Genomic DNA, 13,187 nt, shown 5'->3' on the forward strand with positions numbered 1-13,187 from the left:
AGTAGAGGGAGGACCAGATGAATAAAATCAGAAATGAAGAAGAAATAACTGACACCACAGAAAAGTAAGCAATTATAACAGAATATTACAAAACATTATATACCAACAAATTGAATAACCTGGAAGAAATGGATAAATCCCTAGATACATATAACCTTCAATACTGAATCAGGAACAAAGAGAAAATTTGAACAGACTGGTTGCTAATAATGAAACTGAATAATAAACTCCTAACTAATGGAATTCCAAGATCAGATGGCTTCAGAGGTGAATTCTACCAAATATTTGTTTGTTTGTTTGTTTATTTATTTATTTATTTATTTATTTATTTATTTATTTATTTATTTATGAGAGAGAGAGGCACAGACACAGGCAGAGGAATAAGCAGGCTCTATGCAGGGAGCCTGACATGGGACTCGATCCTGGGTTTCCAGGACCATACCCTGGGCTAAAGGCGGCACTAAACTGCTTAGCCACCCAGGCTGCCCTCTACCAAACATTTAAATAAAAGTATATACCTGTTCTTCTCAAACTATTCTAAAAAAAAAAAAAAAAAAAAAGAAGAAGAAGAAGTAGAAGAGGAAAGAAAACTTGCAAATTATTTCTGCAAGTCCAACATTACCCTGATACGTAAAAGAGACAAAGACACCACAAAAGCAAAGAAATTAAAAAAAAAAAATATTGGCCAATAACTCTGATGAACATAGAAGCAAAAACAAAATCAACAAAGTATTTTTAAACTGAATTCAAAAATATATTAAAAAATCATTCACCACAAATCAAGTAGGATTTATTTCAAGTATTCAAGAGTGATTCAATATTCACAGATCAATAAATGTGATACATCACATTAAGAAAAGAAAGGCAGAAGAATGAAACTAGACCACTCTCTTGCACCGTACACAAAGATAAACTCAAAATGGATGAAAGATCTAAATGTGAGACAAGATTCCAACAAAATCCTAGAGGAGAACACAGGCAACACCCTTTCTGAACTTGGCCACAGTAACTTCTTGCAAGATTCATCCATGAAGGCAAGAGAAACAAAAGCAAAAATGAACTATTGGGACTTCATCAAGATAAGAAGCTTTTGCAAAGCAAAAGATACCGTCAACAAAACTCAAAGACAACCTACAGAATGGGAGAAGATATTTGCAAATGATGTATCAGATAGAGGGCTAGTTTCCAAGATCTATAAAGAACTTATTAAACTCAGCACCAAAGAAACAAACAATCCAATCATGAAATGGGCAAAAGACATGAAGAGAAATCTCACAGAGGAAGACATAGACATGGCCAACATGCACATGAGAAAATGCTCCACATCACTGGCTATCTGGGAAATACAAATCAAAACCACAATGAGATCCCACCTCACACCAGTGAGAATGGGGAAAATTAACAAGGCAGGAAACCACAAATGTTGGAGAGGATGCGGAGAAAAGGGAACCCTCTTACACTGTTGGTGGGAATGTGAACTGGTGCAGCCACTCTGGAAAACTGTGTGGAGGTTCCTCAAAGAGTTAAAAATAGACCTGCCCTACGACCCAGCAATTGCACTGCTGGGGATTTACCCCAAAGACACAGATGCAATGAAACGCCGGGACACCTGCACCCCGATGTTTATAGCAGCAATGGCCACAATAGCTACACTGTGGGAGGGGCCTCGGTGTCCATTGACAGATGAATGGATAAAGAAGATGTGGTCTCTGTATACAATGGAATATTACTCAGCCATTAGAAACGACAAATACCCACCATTTGCTTCCACGTGGATGGACCTGGAGGGTATTAGGCTGAGTGAAGTAAGTCAATCGGAGAAGGACAAACATTATATGGTCTCATTCATTTGGGGAATATAAATAATAGTGAAAGGGAATAAAGGGGAAAGGAGAAAAAATGAGTAGGAAATATCAGAAAGGGAGACAGAACATGAGAGACTCCTAACTCTGGGAAACGAACTAGGGGTGGTGGGCGGGGGCGTTGGGAGGGACTGGGCGACTGGCACTGAGGTGGGCACTTGATGGGATGAGCACTGGGTGTTATTCTATATGTTGGCAAATTGAACACCAATAAAAAATAAATTTATATAAAAAAAAGAAAAGAAAGGATAAAAAACATGATCATCTCAATAGATGCAGAAAAAGCATTTAACAAAGTACAACATCCATCGTGATCAAAATTCTCAACAAAATAGGTTTAAAGGGACATACCTCAACATAATAAAGGCCATATATGAAAAACCAACACTTAATATCACATTCAAAAGTGAAAACAGTGCTTTTCCTCTATGTTCAGGAATAAGACAAGGATGTCCACTCTCACCACTATTAATCAACATAGTAGTGAAGCCCTAACTGCAGCATCATACCAAAAAGACAAAAAAAAAAAAAGGAAAAAAAAAAGTCATTGCAAATTGGTAAGGAAGAAATAAAACTATTTGCAGATCACACGATACTATAATATAGAAAACTATAAAGCCTCCACCAAAAATCTACTGAACCGATACATGAATTCAGTAAAATCACAAATTTTAAAATTTATATAGAGGAATCTGTTGCATTTCTCTATACTAATAATGAAGTAACAAAAAAAAAGAAAATAAGAAAATAATCCCATTTATAATTACACCAAAAAGAATAAATTACCTGAGAATAAATTTAACCAAGGAGATGAAAGATCTGTACTCTGAATACCATAACACACTGATTAAAAAAACTGAAGATGACACAAATAGGAAATATTCCTTGTTTTTTAATTTTATTTATTTATTCATTCATTCATTCATTCATTCATGACAGACAGAGAGAGAGAGAGAGAGAGAGGCAGAGGCAGAGACAGAGGCAGAGGGAGAAGCAGGCTCCATGCAGGGAGCCCAACACGGACTCGATTCGGGTCTCCAGGATCACACCCCAGGCTGAAGGTGGTGCTAAATTGCTGGGCTACTGGGGCTGCCTGAAAATATTCCATGTTTATGGATGAATATGATTGAAACCAAAGCAATCTACAGAATCATTGAGATCTTGGATGGTTGGTATCAAAATACCAACATTAGTTTTTCACAAAACTAGAACAAATAATCCTAAAATATTTGTGGAACCACAAAAGACCCCAAATATCCCAAGCAAACTTGAGAAAGAAGGACAAAGCTGGAGGCTTCAAAATTCCAGATTTTAGAATATACTAAAAAGCTATAGGAATCAAAACAATACGGCACTAGCACAAAAACAGACACATAGATCAATGGAAAAGGATAGGGACATCAGAAATAACCCATGCCGGATATTTGGGTGGCTCAGTGGTTGAGCATCTGACTTTGGCTCAGGATGTGATCCTGGGGTCCTGAGATCGAGTCCCACATTAGGCTTCCCACAGGAAGCCTCCTTCTCCCTCTGCCTATGTCTCTGTCTCTCTCTGTGTGTCTCTCATGAATAAATAAAATCTTAAAAAAAAAAGAAATCCATGCTTTTGTGACAAAGGAGGCAAGAATATGCAATGGGGGAAACATTCTTTTCAATAAATGGTACTGGGAAAACTTGAAAGCTACATGCAAAACAACGAAATCAGAGCACTTTCTTCCATACACAAAAATGAACTCAGAATGGATTAAATATCTAAATTTAAGACTTGAGAGTATTTTCCTATTTGTGTCATCTTCAAAACTTCTGGAAGAAAATACAGGCAATAATTTCTTGGATATTAGCTTTAGCAATATTTTTCTAGATATGTCTCCTAAGGCGAGGGAAAACCAAATGCTTTTGGGACTCAACTAAAATTAAAAGCTTTTGCACAGCAAAAGAATCCATCAACAAAACCAAAAGGCAACCTAGTGAATGGGAAAAGATATTTGCAAATAATATATCCAATAAAGGATTAATATCCAAAAAATGTAAAGAACTTATAAAACTTAACACCAACAAAAATTTAAAAAATGAGCAGAGCACCTGAATAGACATTTTTCCAAAGAAGACATCCAGGTGGCCAATAAATACATGAAAAGATGCTCAACATCACTAGTCATCAGGAAAATGCAAATCAAAACCGCAGTGAGATAAAAACACAAGAGATAGAATGGTTATCACCAAAAAGACAAGAAATACCAAGTATTGGTGAGGATGTGAAGAAAAAGGAAAACTTGTGGACTATGGGTGGGAATATAAATATAAATTCTGTGAAAAACAGAATGGAGTTTCATCAAAAAATGAAAAATACCATAGGATTCAGTAATTCCACTATTGGATATTTACTCAAAGAATGTGAAAATGCTAATTGAAAAGGTATATGCACCTCTATTTTTACTGCAGCATTATTTACAACAGTCAAGATATGGAAGCAATCCAAGTGTCCCCTAATGGGTGAGTAGGTAACGAATATGTGGTATATATTATTCAGCTGTAAAAAATTGAAATCTTGCCATTTGCAAGAAGGTAAATGGACCTAAAGAATATTATGCTAAATGAAATAAGTCACCAAAAGAAAGACAAGTACCATATTTCTCTTACACATGGAATCTAAAAAACAAAACCAATGAAAACAAAAAATATCTCTTAATACAGAGAGCAAATTGGTGGTTGTGGGGGAGGGGAGGAAGAACGGGTGAAATAAAGATGAAGAGGTACAAACTTCATTATAAAATAAGTCAGTGATGAGATGAAAAGTACACTATAAAAATATAGTAAATAATATTGTAATAATGTTCAATGACAGTGACTCCACTTGTGATTAGCACGGAGTAATATATAGAATTGTTGAGTCATTCTGTTCTATAAATTAACTAATATAACACTATATGTTATTTATATTTCAAAAAACAAAACAAAACACCCCCTCAGCTCCTAGAATCTGATTATCAAGCCCTTCAGGATTTCTGTGAACCATCCCAGAGTGCAATACCCCATGGTGGTGGTGGGGGGGGTGGTCATATACCTGCTGTTCATCCTGTTTCCCCAATGATTGGTCACCTAGCAAGTCTTACATGTATGCTTGCCTCTCCATGTTCCATATATGATCAATAGTCCCCATCAGTCCCTTTTGATTTACCAAGATATTTTCATGTTCTAACACGCAAAATGTTCTAACATGCAAAATATGAATGATGATACTAAAGAGACTGAAATGGTGCAATTGTGCTAAAACGTGAGAGACGTGCTATTGAAAAAGAATGCTTGCTGTGTGGAAGAAAACCACCTTCATACAGATATGATCAAACATGATCAAACAAATCATAGAAGCCTACAATTCTTACAAAGGATATATATATATATATATATATATATATATATATATATATATATATATAAATATATAAATTATATATAAATATATATAAATTATATATATTATATATATTATTTTAGAAAAAGGACATGAAACATGTTCCTATGAAAAAAGTACACAATTGACAATGTTAAATAATTAAATGATGTTCTTGTCCCCATCCCTGCTTATACAAACCAGATAACTTGTGTTTTCTGGAAGTGAGGTGTTAAACAGGACATATGCAATCATTGAATCATCTAATAATGGATAAAAATAATGGATAAAATATCGTCCATTGTTCCACTTTGTCTCTTGCCTGTCTTTTCTATATAAGCTTGGATATGGAAACTCTTTCCTATCTGCTTGCAACCAAGTGTGGCCTGAGAAACAATTACGGTCAATGAGATGCTTCAGAACATCTGAGGACCCAATGAAGATTTCACTTTTTTCAGCTAAACAACCAGATGTGAGGGCTCTATTCTTATCACTTTATTCTATCTTTAAGAGGAATGTGTTGCCCGTAGCTGAAGTGATCTTGTTATTGCAAAGGAAAGGCAAAGTAAATCTGATTCTGACTTAGTTGACCTAGAAAACTAAACATTCAACATAGACAGGCAGCATATATGTAAGACTTGCTGGAGACCACTCATTGGGGAAACAGGATGAATAGCAGGTATATGATCCTCATTCCACTCACAACCACCACCACCATGGTCTATTGCAATATGGGATGGTACACAGAAATCTTAAAAATATAATTGTATCCCCTTCCCACAAGAAATTCAAAAGAAGTTTTTAAGTTACTAATTGTTATATTTTCCATTAAAAATACACTCCTTAATCTATGTAATATTTTGTGAATACTTAATGTTTTATAAGTATATAAAATGCAATATAATTTTTCTGTATAAAATGATAACTATTGAAATTTTTAAATATTGAAGAAATATTAAATTGTGTCCCAATTGACACAAGTGTTAAATCGTGTACTTTTAAAATTATCTTTCAACTTGATGAATGGCTTAATATTTGTTCTTAAAAATTTACATTTTATTCCTTTGTCACTTTCTTTTACAGCATATTTATCTTGCTGTTAAATTATCAGGATTATCCACTAAAATCTTTCAAATCAATTTTTAAAATTAATGTTTATAATATATGCAATGCATTGCATATACAGTTTGCATATATATACCTGCATATGCACAAAATGAAGCATGTAGAAGTTTTATTCAAAAACTTAAAAAACAAATGTCAAAGATGAATTTTCCACACTTTGACCAGATTTTTGACCAAAACAAAATCACTTGTATTTTAAAAGAGGTCAAGATTCTAATGACAGTGGGTTTGCCACTGCCAGTTAGAGATTTTGTAACGCAATCCCAATTCTATGAAGTAGTTACACAAATTGTTTTTTTTTTGTAGTGTGCTTATAGTTATAGAAACTTCTATAGTTTATAGAAGTTAACTCACTAAAACTGAATCCACTAGACTCTTATAGTTATCTGTCATTTTTCCAAACAGTCCATTTTCCTCACTGTATATGACTTCATAAGGAGTTGATATGTTAACATTTTTATACTTCTATTGGGTTTAAAGTTTGACTCTGTTCAGCAGTGATTCAGATAGTGCTTAAGTGAGTTGTCACATGAACAGTAAGGCATTTGATACTTCTACAAGAAATGGATCTTGAAAAATTTAAATGTTAGGGAATACTTTCCTATTTGTATAGAAGCAAACAGAACCTCACAAACTTACTCAGAATAGGATTTTAGGTTTTTCTTAAAGACTAAAAGAAAAAAAAAACAAAAAAAACTAAAAGCATAGTAACTCCAAAAGACAAATTTCTGTGTATGAAAGTGTTAACTATAACCCAAACTCATTTCAAATTCAGCAAATATTTACTGAGCTCCAAATGTGTTCCAAAACTATGTTTTCCCTTCCAAGCCTCTATTGTCTATTGGAGGACAGGGGAAATTAATTAAGCCATTTGTTGTACATTGTCTAGCAGCATGAGGCTTTGGGAACATATAAGAGGGAGAGGGAATCCGATTTTGGAAATAAAGAATAGAATAAATACAGGATAGGTGGATGGAAAGGAGTGAAAGGGATGAATAGACACTGGGGTGAGGTAGCAAAAGAGTGTGACACATTCTGGCAACTGTACAATATTTAGTTGAATACATTATCTATGTGAAGAGAAGATGGTAATAGATGAAGAAAGGGCCAGGAACAATTCATAAAAGTCTTCATATGCTATGCAAAAATGTTGGGCTGTATCTATATGGCAATGGACAACAATTTAAAATTTTTTCAAAGAATTATAGCCTCAGGTTTATATTGTGAAATACCACTATAGTTACAGTAGAAAGCTTGGGTTTTAGATGAATGGAATTTGGAGAGACCAGATGAGGGGGAGGGATGCCAGTTAACCTATTATTACATCAGTTCTGGTAAAAGGAAGTGGCCACCCAAATTAGATGAGTATCAAAATAAAAATCTGTGAATTGATTTGTAAAAGAAAGGAAAATACATGCAGACTTATTTTCTCTGTGATATAAATCACAAGTTAAAGATGGTGGAAGATAATAGACCAGACACATTGAAAAATAGATGTATGGGAAAATGGAGATAATGGAACAGTCTGAAATGTTCCTATTCCTGTCATAAAATGTGATTTTTCAGATGAGATTTTCCTGTACCTTTGCCACTAAATACTAGCTAATATTAAATGTCATTTTTTTCTTTTGTTTTTAAAAATAGAACAATTTGGAGACCTACCTGATGTCAGGCATTCGGCCTTTAGCATACATTTTTTTCACATAATTCTCTTAACAACTCTGTGTTGAAATAATTAATTTTCCATTAAGGCAGAGTCTTGCCCAAATCTATATATTTAACAAGTACCAGAGGAGGAACTTATACACAATTTTTTTTATTTTAAATCCTTTGTGTTTATAAAAAGTTCCTAAAATAAGTTCCACTATTTTAGTTCCACTAAAATAAGTGTTTTCACTTCCTTTTGAACTACACACACACACACACACACAAAGGCTAAGATTTATGACAAGATATACAGGCTATATTTACATCTCATTTTCAAGAACTCTAATTTTCATGCTTATCAATATCTTCATTGGGTAATGTGTCAGAGAATTTTTCATTATGTGAGAAATCTGTGAGGGAACTCTAGAATGCATAAATAAAGCAAAAATCTGGAAATCTCTGTGGTAAGTGAGACAGCAACATATGGTTCATAATATTTTTTAAGGAATTACAGCAAAGCAACATTTTTATAACTCCATTCAGGTATCAGTTGGGTGCAATACATTTATTTTTCAAAAATGTTACCAACTTCATCGATAACAATTTGGAATAACAAGAAGGGGAATTATGAGACTATTTTCTGCTTCCGTGAAATTATCATCACTTTACTTAACATTCATTTTGTAATTCAACATGCACTGAATGTGGTAGACAACATTCCTATATAAGTGAAGACTACCACTTTTCTCTCCAGTGTAGACAAACACACTGGCATTGTCACATATGTTGAAAGTAACTCATATCTTGCTGGTGGTGTTGGGAGTTTCATAACCAATGCTCAGGGACTGGGTAGTTGAAACGTGAACAAAACCTAGGCAAGAGATGCCTTTTTTATTAGTATTTTGATTATCCAGGTTTATTATGCTAATGATGAGGTCCATCAGCATTAACTCACCAGCTGACTTACCTAGCAGTTAAGTTCGGTTTGGCTCTTGTTCTGTTACTGTTAGGCAATGTCAGAAAGGAGACAGGTGAAGAGAAACAGTCAAAGATGGTGAATCACTATCTTGACAATATTATTTTATGATCCTAAACCTAGGCAACTGCTCTAGCATGGTACTTAAAATCTTTCCTCTCCTTTTCTACTTGGTAACATTTGTAGTTAAGATATTTAAAGAGTTTAGCATAGTATTTTTTCCACGGTCCAGTTTCCTCTATACTCTCAAACTGAAAAGTTATCCTAGAAAAGAAAAATTTTGAGGTTTACATTTAATCTAGAGTGAATATATAGCTATCAGATCTGGTGAAGGCAGGTGTTGAGCAAACATGTAGTATGCTTACTCTAACATGGAAGACTTTTAGGCCATTTTACCAAAAACATATGCTCCACTAGCTTCCAAGATCACCTGGAATATGTGGCACTACTTTGTTAAAGCATCAATGTATCTTGCAACCAAGTCACACTTTTGTACAGTTCTAGCAGCAACCAATCTTAGAATTCATATAATATAACCCATTCCGGTGTAGATGGCCCATTCATAAAATGCCTGATACATAGTCACCTGGTGTCTTAACAGCTCTAGCCAAGGGGACTATCACTAAATAAGTTTCCTAATTGTGAAATATATCTAACTAGAAATATGATGCTTATATAAAACAAACATTTCTTTCTCTAGTTTTTCCAAAATTTATCTTGAGTCTTCATTTAATTTGTCTGCAATTCTAGTATGTATAGTCATGAAGTTTTTCTTCTTTCTCCATGGAAGTAGGGGAAAGACAAAATATATATTCAATTTTAGAGGTGGAGAGTACATTTGAAGAAGATATATTAATTATAACCATGAGTCCAAATTTTGTTCACATAAGGTTTTCAGTATCTCATGCAGTATAATCCAGTCTATAAGAGTTTGGGTTTAGGACTCAGATAACCTTCTTTTCATGGGTTAGTTTTTCCTTTACCTTCGAAGGAACTTAGATTCTTGCCTCCACAATCTATTTATCTTGAAAGAACACTAATATATACTTCAGAAGGCAATTCATGTATTAAAACATATAACTTGTTTGAAAAATTTAGTTCAAATTTAAAACTAAAGTATCTTAAAATATGAATAAATAGCTGTATATGCATTAATGAAAAACATATTTACATATTCTATATAGTTCATTTGAGGAAGGGTTCCAGGGTCAAAATTATTCAATATTCATGAAGCCATTGTAAACTATGATCTTTTTGCTACCAGTCAAAAATGATTATTACCCAAAACAGATAAAAGTCTAGCTTAAACAAGTACAATTAAGTAGTATGAAAGGAGAATATTAAAAAATACACTCCTTAATCTATTGATATTTTGTGAATACTTAATGTTTTTTGGTATATAAAAGATGACAATATAATTTTTCTATATAAAATGATCAATACATACTGAAATATTTAAATATTGAAGAAATGCTAAATCCTGAAATCCTTCCATCCAAAGTCCTCAAATTTCATATCATGCATAGAAGTTTTCAATTTCAGAAAAACTACTTCTAATAAGATGCTTTATAAAGTGCTACAATTTATATTACTTTTAAAAAATCTTATTTGTAATCATTCATGTAAAAATTTGTTTCCGTATCTTGTTCTTTTTGGCATTGTGGATACCTAAATAAAAGCCAGATCTTGCCTTTGAAAAGTTCAGTCTTACGTCAAATATTTGTGAAAAGGAAATTGACAGTTGCTGTGTATTTAAGTAAAATGGTTAAAATCTTATTGTGTGCTTAGGAAGTGATAATCTAAATGTTTTATGAATACTCAGTTATGCTCGAAAGAAACTTAGAAGATGGGTACTCATTATCATTATTTTACAGTTAGAAACTAAGAGACCAAAAGATTAAATAAATAACTTGCCCAAATCACACAGAAGAACACATGTGAATGAGGCTTTGAACTCCAGGTGAAAAGTTCAAAATTACGGAGCCTAATCTCTTAATACTATGCTTGGAATGATAAAGGGAAATGTCAGATAACTATATTCACATATGTTCACACATACTTTAGACACTGGGCATCAAAAATCTGTTCTCAGGGACTGCAGTATATGAGCTGTAGTTGACAGGACAACTTAGTAAGGATAAGAGAAGAAAAGATAACAGATTGGGGGACACTGTAGAACAGGACATTGAGTCTTGGAAGAACTTAGAATGTAAACAACCTATGTTTCTAATACTATAAAACAGAAATGAATTGCAAGTACTTAAACACTGCACTACATACTTGCAAGTTGCTAAGAGAGAACTTAAATATTCTTACCATATGCACTCAAAAAAGTAATTATGTCAGGTGATGTTAATTATTTTATAATTTATTCAAAAAAATTATAAATCTGATACTGTATCCATTTTAATGAATATGTTTATAAATATCTCTAATGTGGAGGGCTTCCTGGTTGACTATATTAAATAGTGAAACAATGCTTGTGAAATCTGGTTAGTCATGGTTCAAAACCTAGTGCCTATGGTACTTGTCCCATTTAAAAAAAAAAAAAAAAAAAAGCATCCTTTTTCCCCCAAAGTTTTCCTTTCAAGGATTTGATAATTTATATGCAAATACTGGTGTGACTATTAGAGTAATTAAATATAAAATATTAACAGGGGTCATTTCTCCAAATTTATGTTAAAAACTTATATTTCATATAGTTATATTATAAAGGATATTAAAATGGAACAGAGATTGTAAGATTCAACAAAACCTCCTAAGGTAAAATGTGGCTACTTTGCTTACATTATAAATGATGTTGGGAAGTGTTCCAACTAGTGTAGTGAAAAAACTGGCATGGCTTCCATACTGAAATCATTTTTATAATGCATCTTGCATGTTAACCTGCATGTCCTTTAAATAGGCACTCATCTTTTGCCTTTACTTGTACTCGTATAAAACATTTGAAAACATAACTGTTCTCTATTAGTTAAAAAGAAATTAGAGACTGCAGAAAAGATTAGGTGGGTCTATGTAATCAACATGAAAACCTTTCAACTTTTTCATGTTACAAAATTACCAGTTCAACACTTGACAATTATTTTCCTGTAGTTTTAAAGTACTTCAGTGTCATCTAGTGATTATAACAGTGTAATTAATAAAATATGTTGAATTAAATGTAAGGTTTGGGAGCTAGTATTTGATTCTAGGTCATTCAGTGCATACATATGCACCTACTTCAGTCCAAAGAGTTTTGTTTTTGATTTTGGGTTTCCCACCACCCTCATTCTTCAGACTGTTGCTATAGCTTCCCTAGCTAACATTAGCATTCTTTGAAATTAGAGTATTGATTTTTGGATTTCAATGCCATTGTTTTATCTTAGCAACACACAAGGTTACTTGATTTTTTAGGTCTTTCACTCACTGTCTTTTTTCTCTATTCTTTATTGTTCTGTTTGGTTTTATCTGTGAGGCTATTTTTCTTTCCTTGCTTAAGCAATGAATGATAACTATCTGCTGAATCTGATTCTTTTCATGTTGATACATGAATGGAAGAGTGTATGCATTCTCACATATATAAAGAATGTCATATGTCTGCTGACATTTGGAGCAATATGGGAGGCTTAAAGGAAATATTATACTCTAAATTCATAAATTTTAAATATATTTGAAAAAACTAATTTTAATTTTTTTTCTTTTAATTCTGCAATATATCATTTTAAAGAGCTGTATAAGTGAAAGGGTGATAAGGTGGGAGTGATACGGGTGTGCTTAGCATAACATGATGAATCCTTATGGTGTTCACTCTGCAGTACCTTGACTGTTGTGGTAGATACAGAAATCTACCAAGTAATAGAGGTGTCTGGAACTTAATATGCATACACATGTGTGTGCAAAAATATATAAGAATAAAAAAGATGTAAATAGGATCAATGGATCGTATCAATGTCAATATTCTTCTAGACCATGTGGTCAAAATAATTGTCGCCAGTGAGGATTATATGAATATACTTTCTTTAATTCTCTTTCTTCAGTTCTTCAAACATCCATGAGCATGGTTATGATAAAAATGATTTGGCAATATCACATTCCTTTGTGCTTTTGGTGCATTTAGAATTATGTTCAATTCCTTAATATAGTTTACAAGGTATTTATTTCAGAACCTAGAATATTTCTGGACTGCTTCAGATTAATTTTCTACATG

This window comes from Canis aureus, chromosome 17 (genome assembly GCF_053574225.1).
Source record: "Canis aureus isolate CA01 chromosome 17, VMU_Caureus_v.1.0, whole genome shotgun sequence".
NCBI classification, from domain to species: domain Eukaryota; kingdom Metazoa; phylum Chordata; class Mammalia; order Carnivora; family Canidae; genus Canis; species Canis aureus.